Source organism: Rhincodon typus, chromosome 21, assembly GCF_021869965.1.
Source record: "Rhincodon typus isolate 14 chromosome 21, sRhiTyp1.1, whole genome shotgun sequence".
Lineage (NCBI taxonomy): Eukaryota > Metazoa > Chordata > Chondrichthyes > Orectolobiformes > Rhincodontidae > Rhincodon > Rhincodon typus.
Genome location: NC_063352.1, coordinates 47,503,443 through 47,524,426, shown reverse-complemented (window position 1 = coordinate 47,524,426; position 20,984 = coordinate 47,503,443). Strand labels below are relative to the sequence as shown.

At 40.0% G+C, this 20,984-nt stretch overlaps 1 long non-coding RNA gene across 1 annotated transcript in view; it reads left to right on the top strand.

The window, feature by feature from the left end:
• The first annotated feature begins 13,677 nt into the window (after positions 1–13,677).
• The window catches only part of LOC125485673, a 17,020-nt gene continuing 9,713 nt past the window's right edge, over positions 13,678–20,984 (top strand). The window contains exon 1 of the long non-coding RNA XR_007264392.1: positions 13,678–14,036. This is a non-coding gene — a long non-coding RNA (uncharacterized LOC125485673). The remainder of the gene's footprint in view (positions 14,037–20,984) is intronic.

The window sequence follows — 20,984 nt, the reverse complement described above, 5'->3', positions numbered from 1 at the left end:
TACCATTGGCCATCACCATCAAATGAAAAATAAATTAATCCATATTAATACTCTCCGTTCCATCAATACTTAGTATAGACACTAAAAGACTCACTGTACATGCATTTATGAAGGAACTGATGTGAAACAGCACATCTCTTGCCAAATCCAAAAGACACAAAGCACCTCAGTTTGCTTTCTTGCAATCAAAAATCAACTAATTTCCTATAAATAAAATTTTACAGCAACAACTCATTCTAAAAAAAAGTGTTAAGCCGGTGTACAAATAAGGGAACTGAACATATTCTTGAGTATTATTGATTTAAACTTCAAACAAAGGCTGACTTAACATTTGCCAATATAAATATTCATACCGATTCTACATCCAATGAAAAACCTCTTGGAACAGCACAACTCCAAGTGACAACACCAGGAACACTAATGCTTCTGCAGAATATTTCCCAATTTCAAATGCATTGCTACCTATAGATCGTGACAAGTACAGAATATTCATTTCAGATAACGTAAGCCTTTATTTCAAACATTTTAGTAGTGGAATATAAAGTGGATTTGTCGGCAGCGGGGTGGGTTCTTTTGGTACAGTGGTAATGTCTGTATCTGAGCCAGGAGGCCCAGGTTCAAGTCTCAAGTCCCACCTGCTGCAGGGATAGGTCTAGACACAGATCTAAACTGGATTTGTGACCTAGCTCCGAATACTGCACTGCATGACACAGCAAATTAAATCAGATGTGCTGCACCTCAGTGATACCATCTGCACAAAAAAGGCCTTAAGTCAAAGTATTATTTGAAAATTGTATGGATTTTCTCTCAATGAACACATGAATCACAAGAGATAACAAGGTGTAGAGCTGGATGATCACAGCAGGCCAAGCAGCACCAGAGCAGGAAGGCTGACGTTTCGGGCCTAGACCCTTCTTCACAATGCTGATTTTATAACCATGACAGCATACGTACTCAATGACAGTGTACTGAATGGATTGTTTTTCAAATGCAAACCTTCACCACAGACAGCAGATCACTGATTACAGAAACTAACTACAATTCCCAGCAGAACAAAACAACAGATGCCACTTTCAAAAATTATTTCAAAGCACAGGGGCCAGTACACAGTTCTCAGCTAGTGTGTTGTAATCTCTGATAATGCAATAACGGTTGGCCAATCTGTCAGGATTTACTGACCCGTTCAACAACACAAACTTGTATACTGCAGATGCAGAAAACTAAAATGAAGGCAAAAAGAAAAATCTGGAAATACTCAGCACATCAGACAATGGAGGGGAAGACATGTTAACATTTTGAGTAGATAAAAAACCAGAGCTTAAACATTAACCAAGTGCTTCCAGTATTTTTGCTTTTACTTTAGATTATTCATACAGACTTTAGTACCGTCGCTATATCAGCAGTTTACGTTAGTGAGCAGAGATTCTTATTGGTTCAGATAACTTCACAGAACTCTATTTTTGATCAGCTACACATTTAATATGTACAGCTGTGTTGCAGTTCTCCACAAAAAGGAGAAAGTTAGAGCTTTTACTTGCCCAGTCATCCAAAAGTTCAGACGAAAAAACAAGAGTTTAGACATCAAGATGAAAAACTCAAACAAAATTTGAGTACTTACAGTACTGGTAGGCTAGAATGATAGAAAAAAGGCACCTGTATTTATACAGTACTTTGTTTTAAGGATACACATTTCACAAACAATTACTTTTTAAAATGCACTGACAGCTGTTTAGGCAACGACATCTGCCAACTTAAACTCCCCTTGTGGCTTTTGACCACCATGTATGATCGGTTAATAGTCTCAGCATGCAAAGTTAAAAAGAACCTAGTTTTCAGGAATGAATCATCTATGATCTTACATATAGATCACATATATTGTGGATATATTTTCATGGGAACTAGTTCAGTGAACATTCACTAGGTTTATTTGAGATGGAGGGATTTGAGATGCAGAAAAATTGAGCAGCTTCGGCCTATATTCAGACTTTAGGAGATGACTGAGAAGCACGTGATTGGATCAGCTTCACGGGCCTGAATTTCAAAATAAGGACTATCCCATTTAAATAAGAAACAAGAAATTTCTTTGAGAAGAAGTTGTCAATCTTTGGAATTTCCAACTCCAAACAGCACTGGAGGCTAGGTCATTGAATATATTCAAGACAAGTTAGACAGATTTTGATCAACAAAAAAAGGAGTCAGTGATAATGGAGGAGTTAAATCAATCTGATCAGTTGTGATAATACTGAATAACTGGGGGCCAAATGGACTAATCCTGCTTCCATTTACGTTGGGACATCAACGATGCACTAAAGCATCAACTGTCACTGTCTACTCATTGGACAATACTTGACAATAGATCCGAGTCCCTAATAAGTAACACTTCATAAGTAGAATAAGTGGTACTCATACCATACTTGCAAGCTCGCGTAAAATGTATTGTCACCACCTTAATGCTGACATGACCACACAATACCCAATTCTACCAAATGCAAGCAAACAACATGCCATGCATTACACAATAACCTAATCACAAACCCTCAAGCACCCGTGTCAAAGTACAGCTCTCAAACAAAGCTGAACAAGTCAGTCATTCATCACATTTGATGTGTACACGCATTAGTGTGTAAATGGATTGAGCTTTGGCTATCAAACTGCACAATTCATTGTTATTCCTACATTCCACCCAAAAACTGTAAAATTAATTCCAGTTGCGAGACTAGAAACTATTGAGCAGTTTGAGATATCCAGACCACATGAAGTGCTATATGAATTCAAGTTTTCTTCTCCCCCCTGCAGTGCCAGGCTTCAAAACACCTCAAATGGCAGTTCCTTGGGGTTATTTTTATGTACCAATTAAAAATTCATAGTAGCACCTGACTACAAACACTAATGGATAACCTGCATGTTGTGAATACATAGAGAGAACAGTTTCTACTTAAAAAAATGCAAAGTACACCTTTTGCCTCAAAAATTAGCTGAATATTTCAGAACAAAACCTCAGAAACAGTCTGACTTTTAATATGATAGTTTACTTTTTGCTTTAAAAACATTAAAGTTTGATTAAGGCAATGAGAACAGGTTTTAGGAGAAATGTAATTTTAAAATCTAGTAACTGATTTTAAGTTATCAAAATGAATTGCTTTAAAAATACAAGATAGCAATTTGTAATGTAATTAACAATGAACATCTTGTATTTTCAGCACAATACACATGAACTAGCAAAAAGATCACAGGAAATTTGCACTTATAATTTTCACCTTTTAGACAGATTATGCCTATTTCAAGGCATGTTGAAAGAAAGTGTACTCTATATTCTGTAAGTAATTAGAGTAGAATGACAACAAACTTACTTGCTGCAATTTCAGTCATTCCCGCTTACCTATAATCAAACAACAGTTTATGCATTGCTGTCAAAGAACTTCCAGGAGGTAGACTCTCACCACTTGAGTTTAAAAACAGCCAAGTTGTACAAATACAATTAAACCCATATTTTGCAATACCAGTGAAGCACTGTACAAATTTATAAATGTAGCTGTATGGTGTTCGGCTCTCCTTCCTCCAAAACAGCGCAGACAGCAGTCGCACTCCTAGATCATGCTGTTTTGAAGCTAGTGTCAAATTAGTCCCTGCAGGATAAAGGCACACAGGGTACTCAATTGATAGGGTAACCACACTAGGAAAGCTGTACTGCAAATTGACTCACTGACATAGCCAATATTTTTGTCCTTAACATACAAGGTCGCCAGGTTCTTACTTCACAGGAACTTTAAGAAATTCAAATAGCTATGCAAAGAGGTATTGGGTCAGATGATTGAATGCTTGATCACATGCTTTTTAAGGATCGTCTTAAAAGGAAGAAAGAAAGAGGACGTGATCCAGAGGGACTCCAATGATTCAGATTGAAGCAACCGAAAACATGGCCACTATGCTGGATCGAGGATGTGTGGAGGTCAGAATTAAAGAGGTGGAAATATCTTAGACAGTTTAAAAGAGGGGAAGGTGGTAAGGAAACTAACAGTGGAGCTTTGATGATTTTAAATAAAAGAGGATCCGAAGTCAATTTTTTTAAAATTATTACATCCTTCCAAACAGTATGGTTTATTTTATGTTACTTGGTAATATTTTTAAACACTTCTGTAGTTCTGCTTTCCACTGCTATTAAAATTCTTGCTAAATGTGAATACAAAACTCCCATTCTGAAAAACGAACATCAGGTTGATTTTTTTGTTATCTCAAAATACATTAACACACTTTCAGAGGATGTAATTCTATAACCAAACTGCAAAATATCAAACAAGATGAAATATTGCAATATAATAAAGAGACGAGATATGGAAATATGATTGTGCAAAAAAGTAGGACCAGATGTTTCTATTATGTAGATCTACTAGAGTAGGATTAAAATATCAAATCTCAATTATTTGGAGTTCGTGTTTCAGAAAGTGGAGAACAGAACGCCAAAAGGCTTCTATCTGCCAGATGAGGCATTTGTCTCAATCCTTTAGTCCTAGACCATCATAGCTTTGTAAAAACCTTTTGAAGCTGTAATGAAAACTCTGTGCCAAACCCATTAAGCAGCATTTCCTCAAGGCACATATTGGATTCTACAGTCTCAAGAGAAATACTGAAGATTCTCAAAGAAGAGTCAGCTATTTTCAGTTTATATATTTGAAACAAAATGTACCGCTAAACATTTTTGAATAATTGTAACATAGCTAAAGAACAATTATCAATTCCAACACCTTTACCTAGTTTATTTCAATGCAATATTAATCAGTGGCACTTAAAAATAAATAGATTTAAAAATAAAGGATAATGAACTTACTACACAAGTTAAAGACTGAACATGACAGCCAATGACAAAAAGGATCAAGACTCTCATATTGCTCTTAATTCAGAAAGGAAGCAGGCTATGAAAACTACATTGTTTGCAGTTCCATTTTTAATTGTCAAAGAACACTGAAAGCACATCTTCTCCAACGCAGTTCATTCGCCCTCAATTTGAAAATAAACAGTACCAGAGTGCCAAATAGACTTGTTTGACAGTTTTTATATAGACAACTATGGAGGAAGTGTGTTTAGGAGTCACACAAAGACCATTATGCCACGTGGAAGTGCCTCAGTAAAAAGCTATAATATACGACAAAGACTATATATAGCACTGGCAACATAACTGAACTATAATGCTATGTGCTTTTTCAATTGGGTACAATTTATCCAATGGGCAGAAGTCCAGTGTGCATAAATCACTAATATGAACACAAAAATTAAAACCATAAGTCATGTAATTAAAAAGGCTGACAATTCACAGCAGTTCACAACACAAGGCAGCTCAACTGTTTACTGAGCTGATCTGCACAGGCTCAAATCATACTACTATTCCAAACACAGCAGGATTCTGAATGTCTTACTAAAATTTCCCCTACTTGGCAGGATGATTTATTGTGTCATTGCACATCAGTACATGCACAAGAAATGAAAATGAATACTGAATGACAACTAATGGCTCCATATAGACACTCAGTTTTGACAACAGCTCAAATATAAGCTTGGCATCTGGCAAATGCTTATTTTTGCAATAAGTTGTCAAACTACCAAACAGAAACTGCACAAGATTTATGATCAGTAGATGGGAAACAAAAAAAGCGAGAATTGAGGATTTTCTTCTGCATCCAAAACTGCTATGTCAATAGTATTATCATCTAAATGCATCTAGTTTAGAAGTTGGTTTGTCTATGTGATTAGTAAGTGAGGAGCTATGTAACTTGAACTGTGGTTATGACAAATAGTATAAATTAGTGTGGTTTATCCATTTACTGAGTATTTAGCAAAACAATTAAATTACAAAGCTAATGCAAACCTCTGACCAGCAGATTGTTCCACAAAAATTTCATCAAAACATTCCACAGATCTAATGCTATTGAACAATTATCTTGTTTTAATTAGGTAAAGCTTTGACTGCAGACAAGCACATTTCCTCTTTTAAGAATGCCACATGTAGAACTTGAGCTGTGTAGCTAGAAACAGGGGAAGAACATTTAAAATGCTACCCACTAAATCAACTGCCGGTTACTTTATCATAGAATCCCTACAGTATGGAAACAGGCCCCTCGGCCCAACAAGTCCTCACCGACCCTCAGAGTATCCCACACAGACCCATCCCCCGACACTACGGGCAACTTAGCATGGCCAATCCACCTAGCCTGTACATCTTTGGATTGTGGGAGGAAACCCACACAGACATGGGGAGAATGTGCAAACTCCAAACAGACAGTCACCCAAGGGAGGAATTGAACCCAGGTCCCTGGTGCTGTGAGGCAGCAGTGGTTTAATTATGTTAGTGAACGCAATTTAAAAAACTGAAGAGAAAATATGCAGCACGAGACAAGAATAGTTTAACAGATAACGATGCAATAAAAACATTTTGCTGGATTTGATGATAATTGAGAATACATTAAGTATTTAACTCTACTGAATTCACAGGTTTTTCATTCAAGCTTTTACAGGCCATGAGTTAAATCATAGCTCATGCTTTTCATTATGGTCAGTGTCTAAGAAGCACTGTATTATGTGGTTATTCATATCATGAGACCAATGAAAAAAGGAATAAGTGCAGAAAAAGCTGGAACAGCATATTGGATACTGTGCCCAAAGAAGAACAGATTATAATTTCTAAGTGAAACCCTAAATCCAGATAAAAAGGGTTCCCAAACTAACACTGGCCAGGTTAGTTTTTGCCTTCAAATCTAGAAAGGCTATTTTCACATTCCTATTTCAGATGCCAGAATTCAGTTCTTTCATACAAGAAAGAAGCAAGGTCAATTAAGAAATGGAAAGGGTCTAATTGAGAAGTCATCCACAGTACTAAGTTTGTTCTATCACCACAATGCTGTATATAAACATTCTTGCATGTTTATTTTCAAAATGCTTTGGTAAATACTGAATGCAATTAATTAAAATAGAACTGCAGATACCAGAGATCTGAAACAAATGAATTGCTGGAGAAACTCAGCAGGTCTGGCAGCATCTGCAGAGGCAGCAGACTTGAAACTAACTCGGCTTTCTTCCCACAGATGCTGCCAGACCTGCTGAGTTTCTTCAGCAACTTCAGTCTGTTTCAGAACTCAATTATTTTAAAATAGAACAGTGAAAAGGGGACAACTTCAGACATTAGAACAAAAACAAAAGTTGCTAGAAAAGCTCAGCAGGTCTGGCAGCATCTGAGGAGGAGAAAACAGTTAACCTTTCGGATCCGGTGATCCTTCCTCAGAACTGGTGGTGGCTGGGAAAACATCAGTTTATATGCAGAAAATAGGGAGGTGGGTGGGGTAGGGAGTAAACGATAAGATAGAGCCCAGAGAGAGAAAGACAGTTGGACAGACAAAGGAATTGCTAACGATCAGGCTGGGAGGGTGAATAGTTGTTAATGGTGACTGCTAGTGACTAACAACAGGGGAGGTGTAGTGGCAGGCTATGTGGTAACAAGGCCTGGTGTGGGGGGCTGGGACATGGGAGAGTTTAGGCCCTAAAATTATTGAACACAATATTGAGTCTGGAGGGCTGTAGGGTCCTCAAACAGAAAATGAGGTTTGTTCCTCCAGCTTGCGTTGGGCTTCATTGGAACACTGTAGCAAGCCAGAGACAGATGTTGGCCAGGGAGCAAGGTGGTGCATTGAAGTGGCAGGCCCCACTAACCATTATAACACCCTCCCAGCCTGATCGTTAGCAACTCCTTTGTCTGCCCAACTGTCTCTTATTGTTTACTCCCTACCCCACCCACCTCCCTGATTTCTGCATACAAACTGACATTTTCCCAGCCACCAGCTCGGAGGAAGGGTCACCGGACCCAAAACATTAACTGTTTTCTCCTCCACAGATGCTGCTCGACCTGCTGAGCTTTTCCAGCAACTTTGTTTTTGTTCCTGATTTACAGCATCCGCAGTTCTTTTGGTTTTTATTCAGACATTAGAAATCAGAAATAAAAAACACCAGGAAATCCAAAGTAAAATAGAGATTTACCATCAGTACATTTCTTGGGAGGATGCATTCAGTTCAAGGAGCACATCTGAAATGTTAGCTCTTTTGCCTTTTTTAAAATATGAGTTTACCATCTAGACCTTCATCCACAGCATAGAGTGCTAACATCCAGACTATTTTGCAAATCAAGCAGGATCTTGAAAGGAATAGCAAGTGGAAAGAGACAAGTGGGGCAGGGGAAAGTGAGCAAGATGGGAGTAGAAGCACAGAAAAAGGGAAAGAGATGGAGGAGATCTCGCAGCACATAAAGGTGGGGATCTTAAGTTTGAGATTGCATAGATTTTTGATTACCCCGTGTTTTGTTTTCATTGATTATGGGCTGGTTTACAGTTTTGAGACAACTCATTTATTTTTGTTTGACAACTCAGTTCTAAGCTTGCTTTTAGTTTAAGAATCTGATAATGATTGTGTGTCATGGATGAAATAGAGGTAAGAGGACAAGACGACAGAGGCAATAAGCTTCTTCATTTTATGCCTCTAGAACAAGTATATGCTGTGATTGCTTTATGAATGCCATCACCATATCAGTGGCTATGTACACATGCATTGTAGAGAGAACATTACTCCTAACATTTTAGTAATATTTAGATCTGCCTTTGTGATGCTAAGGCATATGAGGCTATGGGTCAGGTTCCAGAAAATGGGATTAGAATTGTTGAGTGCTTGCTTTTGACCAGTGCACTTGATGGGCCACGGGGTCTTTTTCTGTGCTACAGACTTCAATGACTTTATGATGTTCATACACTTGCACCATTCAACCTATTTAATGCTACCTTACTGGGTAGGTGGCCTTTTGCTTCTTTGAGCCCAAAATGTGTAAAGTAACCAACTGCAATATTGTTGCCACATCCCAATTTCAATCCAAATTACTGATTGAAAATTAATAATAACATAGCAAGGTGGTGGTGACAGTGACAGTTTTGAAAGGAATGGGAACAATACTCAGTGAAAGAGCAACAGAAGTTGGATAGCTTTCTATTGCAGAAGATTGATCTTGCAGAAAAGGCATATAGAGGAAACAGGACAGAGACACTAGGGATACAGAGATGTTTAGGACAGGAGCAGTAGGGAGCCTGGGGAACATGTGGCTTACTTGGAAAGGCAGAGAGGAAAAAGCAGCTTTAGTTGAAACAGTACAGACTGTTAATGATGAAATGCATCCAAGGCAGCTGTCCTTCCACAGTATGAACTCCAACTTGTAGATGGCTTAAAGTATAAAATATAGAATTCTCCTATACTTGAAACAACATTTGGATAGGTACATGGATGGGAAGGGTTGAGGGATGTTGACCAAATGTGGACAGTTGGAACAAGCTGAGTGGGCACCATGGACCAATTTGGGCCAAAGGGCCTGTTTCCATGCTGTATTACTCTCTAACTCTAGGAATATTTGCTCTTTGAGCCTATTCCCTCCATTCAATAAGCTCTTCAACCTCAACTTCACCTTACCTCACCATATCCAGATGAATATAGAAACCTGATAATACTGAGCACAGTCAAATCAGACAGGGTGGCTGATGATTTGTTATGTGTCAGAAATACTTAAGTCCGCACCTTTTGGAGTTAAGGGCGTAAACATATGGATTATTATAGCTCTCAACTAGATGTGATACTGTGATATCACTCAAACTAAGTTCAGACAATATCTGATTCTGACTTAGTGTCACCTCTCCTGGCTGAATTTCTGCTTCAACATGCAGCCTTGGAAGAACAAAATTTCCCTTGAATATTGAAAAAGACAGAAGCCACTGCTTTCAGTTTCTGCCACACCACCAACTTCTTAATGTAAAGGAGACAATCAATTTATGTGCAGCAACGTCCCATAAACAGCAATTTAATGAAGTAGGCAATGGGTAAACAGAGTTGCCAGGGAAACATCTAATTTCCTACAAATACAATAGGATTATTTACTTCAAGCTGAAGGGGCAAATGGGGCCTTGGTTTAACGTCTCATCTGAATGCATTAGATAGTGTAACGCTCAATATTTTGCTGCAATATCAATTTAGGTTTTCAGCTCAAATCTCTGGAGTGGACTGTGAATTCACAAGCTCATTCAGAAACAAGAGTGTCAAGACCAGACCACTGCTAAAATATGCATCACATGTCCAGCCAAGTTCTTGGTTTTTGTAAAAACAAAAGTTAAAACATGATGCTTTAAAACAAAAACTTGGAAAACAGTGAAGCTAAAGGCAAGGCACAGAGCAAGATTTTTATTAAACAAAAACAAGTTGCTGGAGATGCTCAGCAAGTCTGGCAGCATTTTTGTTCTATCTTTGGAGAGAAAGCAGAGTTGACGTTCAGTCCAGTGGCCCTCCATTTTCTCTCCACAAATGCTTCCAGACATGCTGGGTTTCTCCAGCAAGGTCTGTTTTTGTTTCAGATTTCAGGCATCTGCAGTTTTGTTTTATTTTAAAGATTTTTTTTAACCACGTTACCACTGATTGTAAAGACACTTACAATGATTGTGACAAACTGATACTTTTAAATTTATTAATAAATATGCCCATCTAAAAAATGAATTGGAAAAAGGCCACTAAGAACAAAGGTTTTCCCATCATGAATGAAAAGAAATTTGCAGCAAGCTAGCAAAAAAAAAACTTAGAGCTAAGGAGGTTAGTGACTATAAAATGCAAGTTTTAATACAACAAACCTCTAATTACTTGGCAGTCATACAGAATTACCAGGGAACTTAGAGCTAGACAAAATGAAGGTTACAAAAGAAAAAAATGAACACATGCATAACACAGCTAATATATTGGTCAAACCCATTTTAATTTGCCATCTGACACCACGCATCATGTTACACACCATCAAGGTCCAATCCCATGTGACAAAAGCCAGCTTTTCTAAGCAACTACACAGGTGGTTAAAATACAAGTTGGAATGGTAAAACATGGGGCAGATACAAGTGATAAAGGAAAGTGATGAGGGCATGCCCCTACACTATCTGGATTACAGTATCTTGCACTCAATTCCCATTTACTTTCCATTGCTAAAATTCCTCACGTTATGCGCATTGCTGTAGTCAGTTCAAAAATACAGGAACTCTCAAAACATGAGTCTCTATCTTTATCATGGGATAAATACAATACAGCATGTACAGCATTCAATATACAATACAGGCTCGTGCAGTCTATGAGCAGATGAAACACTGCAGACACCTTAAGCATGAAACACATGCTGATACTGTGAAAGTACACCTTAACTTGCAACTGAGGATCAACAGGAGACTGGAGGAACACAGCAAACCAGGCAACATCTGGAGGAAAGGAGAAGTCAACGTTTCGGGTATTACCCTTCCAGCCTCCTGTTTGTCTACCTTGGATTTGAGCAACTGCAGTTTTTTTTTGTCTCTAACCAAAGATCAAATTGGGTCAGTCTGCATTTATCACAACTTTATAGGTATTACATGAAAATCAATGTCACAGGAAACCTTAAAGGCCAATTCAAAACCAAAACAATACTTTGCTAAAGCAGAAGCAACTACTCCTGAGACAATTAGGAACTCCAAGGTCACAAGTGCTACCACTTGAACTTATTTGTCTCAATTAATGACTTGTTTGTTCTGACAAAGTTGTAAAGTACAACGTCACACAAAAGCAAATCAGTCCTGCAAGTCCACTACTGCTATTCAGGATGGGCATTAACATTTGTGGGTCTAATCACCTTGTCCTCCCAGTTTATATTTAAAAAAATACATATTGCAGCAAAGAAATATTAAAGCAAAACACTGCAGGTGCTGAAATATCAAATTAAAAATAGAAAATACTAGAAATACTCAGGTCAAGCAGCATCAACTTGAAATGTTAGGCAGTACTGTATTCAAGTTAAGTCAATTACATTTGCATTAAATCTTTAAAATTTCAATTGAAACATGCATTTGTCCACAACAATAACCAAAATACACTTTCAATTGTAGAAATCCAGCTAAAAAATAATCTGCTTTTACTTTGCTTGCATCTTAGTGCAAAATATCAAAGGTCAAAGCGGTTTGTTGTGAAACAATGTTATGCAAGAACAATCAAATACATTAATAAAAAACCACTCAACAAGTGAGTCTATTTATACTAAAGATTAACCAAACGTGCAGGTGACTTGGCAACATGACATCAGATACGTACACTGAAGTTTGTGCTACCTGCTAATAGCATTCTCAGTCCTTTATGACAGCTTTGACACTGAACAATTTGTGCTTTCAAGCATGACTCTTTCACAAACTAAAATAGGTAGGGAACTTTAAAGTCACTGACATAACTAATGCACACAATCAGGTTTTGCCAGAAATAATTCTGCTATTCCTCAGCTATAAATAAGAAAACCCAGCAGCCACACTAAATAGCACGATGGAATACAATAATTCCAAACATTCAACTTAATCAATAGCTATCACTTTGTAAAGCTACTAAATTAAATTTCAAAACAAAAAAATGCTGCAGGCTACAATGTCAGTCCAGAGTGTTAGTTTTTTTAATTCAAACCCACGAACCCTCCAAAAGAATTCGGTATCATCTGCACTTCAGCAGGTTGGTCAGGCTTTTGGTAATGTTCCACAATGAAAGACATTTGATATTGAATTTTTACAAATATGTAAGGGAATATCCTTCTGTACTGTATGATTCAATGAATAGCTTAAATCGGGATTGCAACCTATATGACTTACATGACACCAAAACAGCATGATGGATAGAAATCTGGAAACAGAGCCACAATTAAGGACCGGAGGAAGACGATAACCGGGGGAGGGAGTTTGACATTCGTGTTTACGCTACAGTACGAAGTTTCCAAAAAACAAAGGCAAACCTAAAAGCCTGAGGAATGAAACCGTGTTGCAACTTTTCCAAGCGAAAAAGCGTTGGGAATGAACCGTGCTGTAATTTTACAAAAAAAAACAAAAAGCATCAAGAATCAATGGCGTTTCGTTTTGACCCCGATCACATCGGAGATAGCCAAAACTGCAGATGCTAGAGTCAGAGTCGATTCAGTGTGGAGCTGGAGGAACACAGGTCAGGCAGCATCAGAAGAGCAGGAAAGTCAACGTTTCGGATCGGGACCCTTCATCAGGACCCGAAACGTCAATTTTCCTGCTCCTCTGATGCTGCCTGACCTGCTGTGTTCCTCCAGCTCCACACCGTATCACATCGCAGATGTTTCTATTTTTTGGCCACATCCAAGATAAACATGCAGCAGACACCTGATTTTAATCGGGCAAATGAAGTGTTTTAAATTCCCGGTCTCAGTACTCGGCACCCTGAACTGGGATTGCTCGTGCTGAAGGTTGGCAGTCGCCGGCTCCCCACCGACTCTTACCGTTGCTGTAGGCGTAGGGGGACTCGCTGGCCCCGTCCTGCAAACTCTCCAGGATCTCTCCCTTCCCCACGTCGCTGTCGCCTACCAGCAGGAACTTGAGCAGGTAATCGTAGGTTTTCACCGGGCTTCCCTGGCTCGTCGTCGCCGCCGCCGCCGTCGTCATCATCGTCCCCCGTGAGCGGCCCGGTTTTGTGATTCATCTCACGGTCACCGGGCCGCCTGAGTTACCGGGGACTCGAGGGGGTTGGGGCGGCCGGTGATCGCTCACTCCTTCCCTCAGACTACGGTGCGCGTGCGCGGAGCCTCCTTCAACACCAACGACAGCCCACTCTCCCGCGCATGCGTCCGGCAAAGCCCGTCCCCGCCGCGGCCGAGGAGCGGGCGCCGCGGGGATAAAACAGCGGTGACTCCCAACCCCGACGCAAAGCGTTCTAAAATGTCGAGGTGGAAAGGAAATTGAAGGGGAGAGGAGGGGTGTAAATAACGTCTAAAATTCCTCTTTGTTTTGAGAGGCGGGCCGAACCCCCAAGTCGCGCTCCTGACAGAAGCTAGGGCTCGAGCGCTGACAGGCGACCGTTCATCCCGCACCTCCTTCCAACCTGCGCTGTTATTGGCTGCACTGGATCCGCGTGACGAGCGGGACGATCTCCAAATGGTTGACATGGCTGGGCGGACGACCTGGCGATTAAGGGTGGAGTTCTCAGTATAATCTAATTGATGTGGTATTTTATTGTCCAGGCAATAAAATTAATGAGGGTTAAATCCCTATTTTTTTTTCCCCGTTTATTCATGCGATACCTTGAGGAAGGGTCACCAGACCCGAAACGTTAACTCTGATTTTTTTTTCCTCTTCACAGACGTTGCCAGACCCTGCTGAGCTTTTCCAGCAGCTTCTGTTTTTATTCCTGATTTACAGCATCCGCAGTTCTCTCGGTTTGTATGGGATATCCGTTCCTGGTTGCCCTTCAGAAGGTGGTGGTGAGCTGCCTTCTTGAACCGTTGCAGTCCACTTAGTTCAGGTAGACGTAGACATTACTGATAGGGAGGGAGTTCCAGGATTTTGACCCAACGATATTAAACGATTAGTAATGTATTTCCAAGTCTGGGTGGTGAGTCGTTTGGAGGGGAACTTGCAGACGGTGGTGCCCTTGCTGTCCTAGATGGTAATTGTCGCGGGTTGACAATGTGAAGAAAGTTACCATCCATGATTTCTGTGGAAGAGCCATAACTGAGCTCAACATATTAATTCGACACAACAGGCCAGGCAGCATCAGAGGAGCAGCAAAGTTGACGTTTCGGGTTGGGACGCTTCTTCAGAACTCCTCTGCTTTTCTGCTCCTCTGATGCTGCCTGACCTGCTGTGTTCTTCCACTCCACACTGTATTGACTCTGACTCCAGCATCTGCAGTTCTTGCTATCTCTGCTGTTCGTACTGTGTATCTCCTGGTAGATGCTGTGAGAAATGCTGAATATTTCGCAGCATTTTCTTTCTTTATATCACTTGTTCACTCCAGGCTCCACAATTGGTGTTTACTTGTTAGTCCCTCACTTGTTTCTTCTTGTCAAGTGTCCTGGAAGACGTTGTACGAGCCCATCCCCATATAGGTATTTCAGCCTTGATAACATCTTGAGGGAAGGAAAAACAGTGTTCACTGAAAAGGTTTCCAAACTTGTAATTAAAATTGATCTAAAAGGAAACAAGGAAAGGCATATATTTGTATTAGAAACAAAAAAATCCTGGAATTACTTAGTAGGTCTGGAGACATCTCTGGAGAGAAATGGAGTTATGACTTCAATTCAAAGGCCTTTAATCAAAATTCAGATTTCCAGCATTCTCCTCATTTTGCTTTTAATTTACATTGTATAGTACCTATCTTGACCTCTTGCTATCCCAAAGTCCAGTCATAATGAATGAAATTTTTGAACCATAGTGACCACTGGTACTGTTGGAACCATAGCACATCATGTTATCAATTCCCTCCAGTGCCTTTCCACAAGGTTTTTGTTTTTTTTTCTTTTCTTTTTGCTAGTTTACTTGCTCATATGCTTCCATTCTTATCTCTTCTTCTGGCTAGAACATCACCTGCAAAGGCCTCTCTTACTGCTCCTGCACCATTATCATTGCTGTACTCAAAGGTTTATCCTTGGATCCTTTCAGTATCTCAACTATATACTTCTTTGTGACATAATCTGTTAATTTTCACATATACATCGATGAAATGCAGCTCAACCTTGCCACCGTCTCTCTTGACTCCTCCACAGTTGCTAAACGATCAGACTACTTAACTACCAAATGAACAACATTTCCTGCAATTAAAAACTGGGACATCTAAAGCCATTGATTTTTATCCCCATTCAAAAAATTTGTTTCCGAGTGACCAACTCCATTTTTCTCCCTGGTAACAGTCAGAGACTGTTTCTGAAGAAGGGTCCAGACCCGATACGTCAGCTTTCCTGCTCCTCTGATGCTGCCTGGCCTGCTGTGTTCATCCACCTCTACACCTTGTTATCTCAGACTAAACGAGATTGTTTGTAACCAAAGCAACATATTTGAAGCTGAAATGAGCTGTAAACACACAATCATCCCATCACTAAGACTGTATTTTCATCTCTGTAATACTAACAAACTTTCCTTCTGTCCCAGACATCACTGCCGTCTCAGCCATCTGCTGCTAAAATCCACATTCTTAACATTGTCAGCTCTAGCCTGGACTATTCCAACAGCCTGCTGGATTGCTTCCCACATTCTACCCTTTATGGACTTGAGGTTATCCAAAACTCTTCTGTTTGTGTTTCTACACGCACCAAGCCACCTATTATACTTGTTATCAGTCCATCTATCATACTTGTACTCACTGACATACCTGGGCTCCCAATCACACCATGTCTTGTTTCTTTAATTTTTTTTTCAAATCCCACCGTGGCCTTTCCTATCTCCTACATTCTCAAAACCCTCTAGACATCTGCACACATCTAGTTCTGATCTCTTGAGCATCTCCAATTTTAATCGCTGCATCATTTTATTGCCTAACCTTCAACTACCTAACCCATAAACTCTGCCTCTGGACCTCATTTTTTTTCCTTTAAGATAAATATTCAAACTTACTTATTTAATCAGTTTTTGGTCATCTGCCCTAGTGTTACCTTATATGATTCAGGATTTCCTTTTTCCTCATTATTGCTACAATGAAATGTCTTCGAGCCAATATTGACTCTAATTTCTCTTCTTCTTGAATTCTGCATGTAGTACATTTAAACCAGAGTGGAAGTTGTACGGCAAAAGATGGTGGCATATATGCAGGGTTTCTCAGCTTGCAGGGAACATTGCTTGGGATGCTTTATTATGTTAAAGGTGGTATAGAAATAGAAGTTGTTGTTCCTGACATGCAGCAGCCAATTTATATCCAGTAAAATTGCCTAAATAACAGTGAAGATAAATGACCAAATTGTCTACTTTAGTAATCAAGAGTCATCAACCTGAAACATTAACTACGTCTCTACTGCCAAAGATGCCAGACCTGCTCAGCATTTTCTGTTTTAATTTCAGCTTCCACTATCTGCAGTATTTTGGGTCTGCTTTATTGATGTTGCTTAAGGGTTACCTGACTACCTGTCTAAGAGATCTGGAGAATGCACCTGTTTGTTTTTCTTAGTAGTGCCACTGGATCTTTTGAGTCTACCTGAGAGGATTTTGATTTCAATCCTCATCTGAAAAACTACACCTCCAATTATTGTACTGCCTACAAACATAACTGAATTGTAAGCCTGATTAGCAAAGCTCAAGAACATAGTTTGCAATTTTGAGTTCCCTCTAAGAAATCCTCAAATTCTGTCCTTCATCTGCGCTGATGCAGCTCATCCCTTTTGGGAACCTAAGTGGAGAATTAATAATTTGCACTAGCTTCCCACGGCATAGAACCTTGCTGCTCTATCTGTCAAGGTCCTCCTGATAACCAACCTAGAGCCCACCCCACCTTGACTGCCATTTAAAGATGCTTTTCTGTGAATGTGGACTTAGAAAGGGGTCATGCCCAATATTAATAAGGTCAACTAGTGTGAGCCATATAATAAACAGCCAATAGTCGAGCAACAAAGGGCAGACAGTGTCAACAATACAGTAAGAATCTGAATTCTGGGGATCTGGAGTATGGAAAGAAACAGTCTTTGCACCCTATTCCATCATAACAGCAGCTGTAGGGGAAATTCACAACTTTCCTTACATCAGCTGCCCAGACAGAACCTGTTGTGTTCCTGGTGAATTCCTTTAAGATTTTCCTGTGCCTTTAGAGTGTTAAAGGCTAGGCAATGGAAATTTGAAAATGCTATTGTGAGTCACATGTTGTAAAGTTCTTTACAGTAGCAAATGCAGAGGAAATGAGGAAGGAAGGAGGTTATGAGTGGCAGACAGTACAAGCAAGTGATCAGAATTGGTTTTGTCTTTAATTGAGATGATGGTGTTACATTCTTTTCTACATGAATGTACCAATCACTCTTGGTGAAATAACAATGTGCATCCCCTTTGATGACAAGATTGTATATGAATAGTTTCCACATGGTGACTAAGTATAGACAGTTGATCTCAACAGCTGCTTGACTGCAGACTGAAAACAAGTCGTGAAACTAAAAAACTAATTCTGTGATTGCTATCAGTTTGACTCGCAGTCCTCACTTGGAAATATATCACTGTTCTGTCAGCGTAGATGGGGCAAGATCCTGGAACTCCTAGCCAGATGGCATTGTGGATCTACCTACACCAAATAGGCTGCAGCAGTTCAGGAAAGTAGCACACCACCACCTTAACAACAACCAGGATGGGAAATACATCCTGTCCCAGCCAGTGATGCCCACATTCCACAAACTTTTTAAAAAAACCCACCCTCTTAAGGGTACATGTATGTTAGGTCAGAATATTTGGGATAGAAATAGCATAATCAATCCCCAAGATCATGGACTCGCCCACAATCCAGAGGATTTGAATCTAAAGCAGACTAAGAATTAGCTAGCCTTGCTCAAAAGCCTTCTGCCTGTTGGGTAGTACACAACATTTGGACAGTGATTAGAGGAACTTCTGCCAGTGTAGTGTTGAACATTCAGCTTCATTAAACCTCGGTGTATGACCAGTTTCAGTAGCTTGGAAGTGTGGTTTCCCAGTTTACCATCAGTTATGGAGTCATAGAGTTATACAGTGTGGAAACAGACCCTTCAGTCTGACTCGTCCATGCTGACCTGATGTCCTAAATGGATTTAGTCCCGTTTGCCAGTATTTGGCACATATCCCTCTAAACCCTTCCTATTCGGCCACCCATCCACATGCTTTTTAAATGTTGTAATTGCACCTGCCTCCACCTGGCAGCTCTTTTCATACACACACCACCCTCTCTGTGAAAAAGTTGCCCCTCAGGTCTCTTTTAAATCTTTCCCCTCTCATCTTAAGCCTATACCCTCTAGTTTTGGACTCCCCTACCCTGGGGAAAAGACCTTGTTTATTCACCCTATCCATGCCCCTCGTGATTTTATAAACCTCAATAAGTTCACCCCTCAGGCTCTGATGCTCCAGGGGAATAAAAACAGCCTACTCAGCCTCTCCCTATAGCTCAAACCCTCCAAAACTGGCAACATACTTGTAAATTTTTTCTGAACCCTTTCAAGTTTAGTTACATCTTTCCTATAGCAGGGAGATCAAAATTGAATGCAGTATTCTAACCAATGTCCTGTACAGCCTGATTCCACGTGATCTAACCTTGCTAACCAGTCTACCACGTGGAACCTTGTTAAACACCTTGCTGAAGTCCATATAGACAACGGTGATTGAATTCTCACATTTTCACATATCTGCCCTACATATTCATGCAGCAATATGTGCTATTAGTACTTACTGGCAATCTTTAGTCTATTTGGTGTTTTTTTAGAATTTTTGGCTTTAGAAATGTCCAACTAGGGTAGTATATCTGTAGCTTCATCTCTTCCACTAAATGATTTCTTATAAGAAAAAAGGCTGCATCACTTCATTTGTCCACTCTACCTTTTCTGGACACGCCCCTATTTCTGAATGCTGTATTCAATTCCATCCCATTGATTTACTATGTTTCTATTTTTCACATTTTTTTTTCTATGTTCTTCACAACCTATCTTGTTCCTACTTATTTTAAGTGTTACCTGATTTACTGTGCACTTTCTCCTACAAAGTTTCTAAGTTATTTATGAAGACATCACCCCCACCAAATCTTGCATGCCATTCCTTTCTCTGAGAAGGCAATTGTGCACTTGGTCACTGCCAGTTCTCCAATAGCTGTTCCCATGTCTGCCTTTGCATTTCAATGAAGTTGTAACCAGTACCACGTTTCTTGCCTTGGGTTGAGCTGGTGCCTTGTCTTCCTTGTCAGTGACCTTGGGCATTTCTTCCATGATCAGCTGTAGGAGAATCGGCAGTGATGTGCTCACCAGCAAGTGCTCCTAAAATACCCAGCGAGGTCTCAGTGTCTTGTGTTGGTGGAGGGTGCAGGAGGCAACTGAGCTGGTGCTTTCTCTGATGGATCCTCGGTTTCTTCCTCAAAGTTGGCGGGGGAGATGTCTTGCAAAAAGGGTCATGAAAGGATAATGGCAATGGTAATTAAAATAAAGAAAATCCTAAGTTATTTTACAAGTACATTTAAGTGTATACAAATAATTTGGGAAAGATTAGGCCCCTTAAATAATTTGTATGTGTCTTAGTTTTCACTGGTGAGAGGGACAGTGTGGGTGTAGAAATTAGGGAGAAGAAATGTGGTACGCTAAAAAACATTAGCATAGACAGAGACAATGTTCTGAGTGGTCTGGCAGGCTGAAAATTAGGTAAATATCAAGGTCTGGTCGAAATATATCGAGGCCGTTGAGTGTGGCGAGGGAAGAAATAGCAGGGATGCTTGCAAAAATGTTCAATTCCTCCTTGACCACAGGAGAGGTGCCAGAGGACTAGAGGACAGCCAGTGTGGTACCATTATTCATGAAGGCAGCAAGGGATAAACCTGGAAACAACAGGCCAATCAGTCTAACTTCAGTGGAAAATCTATTGGCAGCAATTCTGAAGGACACAATAAACTGCACTTGGAGAAATGGGATTATCAAGAACTGTCAGCATGGTTTTCTTAAGGGGAGGCCATGTCTGAGCAATTTGATTGTTATCTACACACCTGGTCACCTCTTTGAAAAATTCAATGTGTAGAGCTGGATGAACACAGCAGGCCGAGCAGGAAGACTGACGTTTCGGGCCTAGACCCTTCATCAGAAATGAAGCCAGGAAGGACCTAAAGAGAGAGCTAAGAAGAGCCAGGAGGGGACATGAGAAGTCTTTAGCAGGTAGGATCAAGGAAAACCCTAAAGCTTTCTATAGGTATGTCAGGAATAAAAGAATGACTAGAGTAAGATTAGGGCCAGTCAAGGACAGTAGTGGGAAGTTGTGCGTGGAGTCCGAAGAGATAGGAGAGGCGCTAAATGAATATTTTTTGTCAGTAATCACACAGGAAAAGAAGAATACTGAGATACAGGCTATTAGACTAGACGGGATTGAGGTTCATAAGGAGGAGGTGTTAGCAATTCTGGAAGGTGTGAAAATAGATAAGTCCCCTGGGCCGGATGGGATTTATCCTAGGATTCTCTGGGA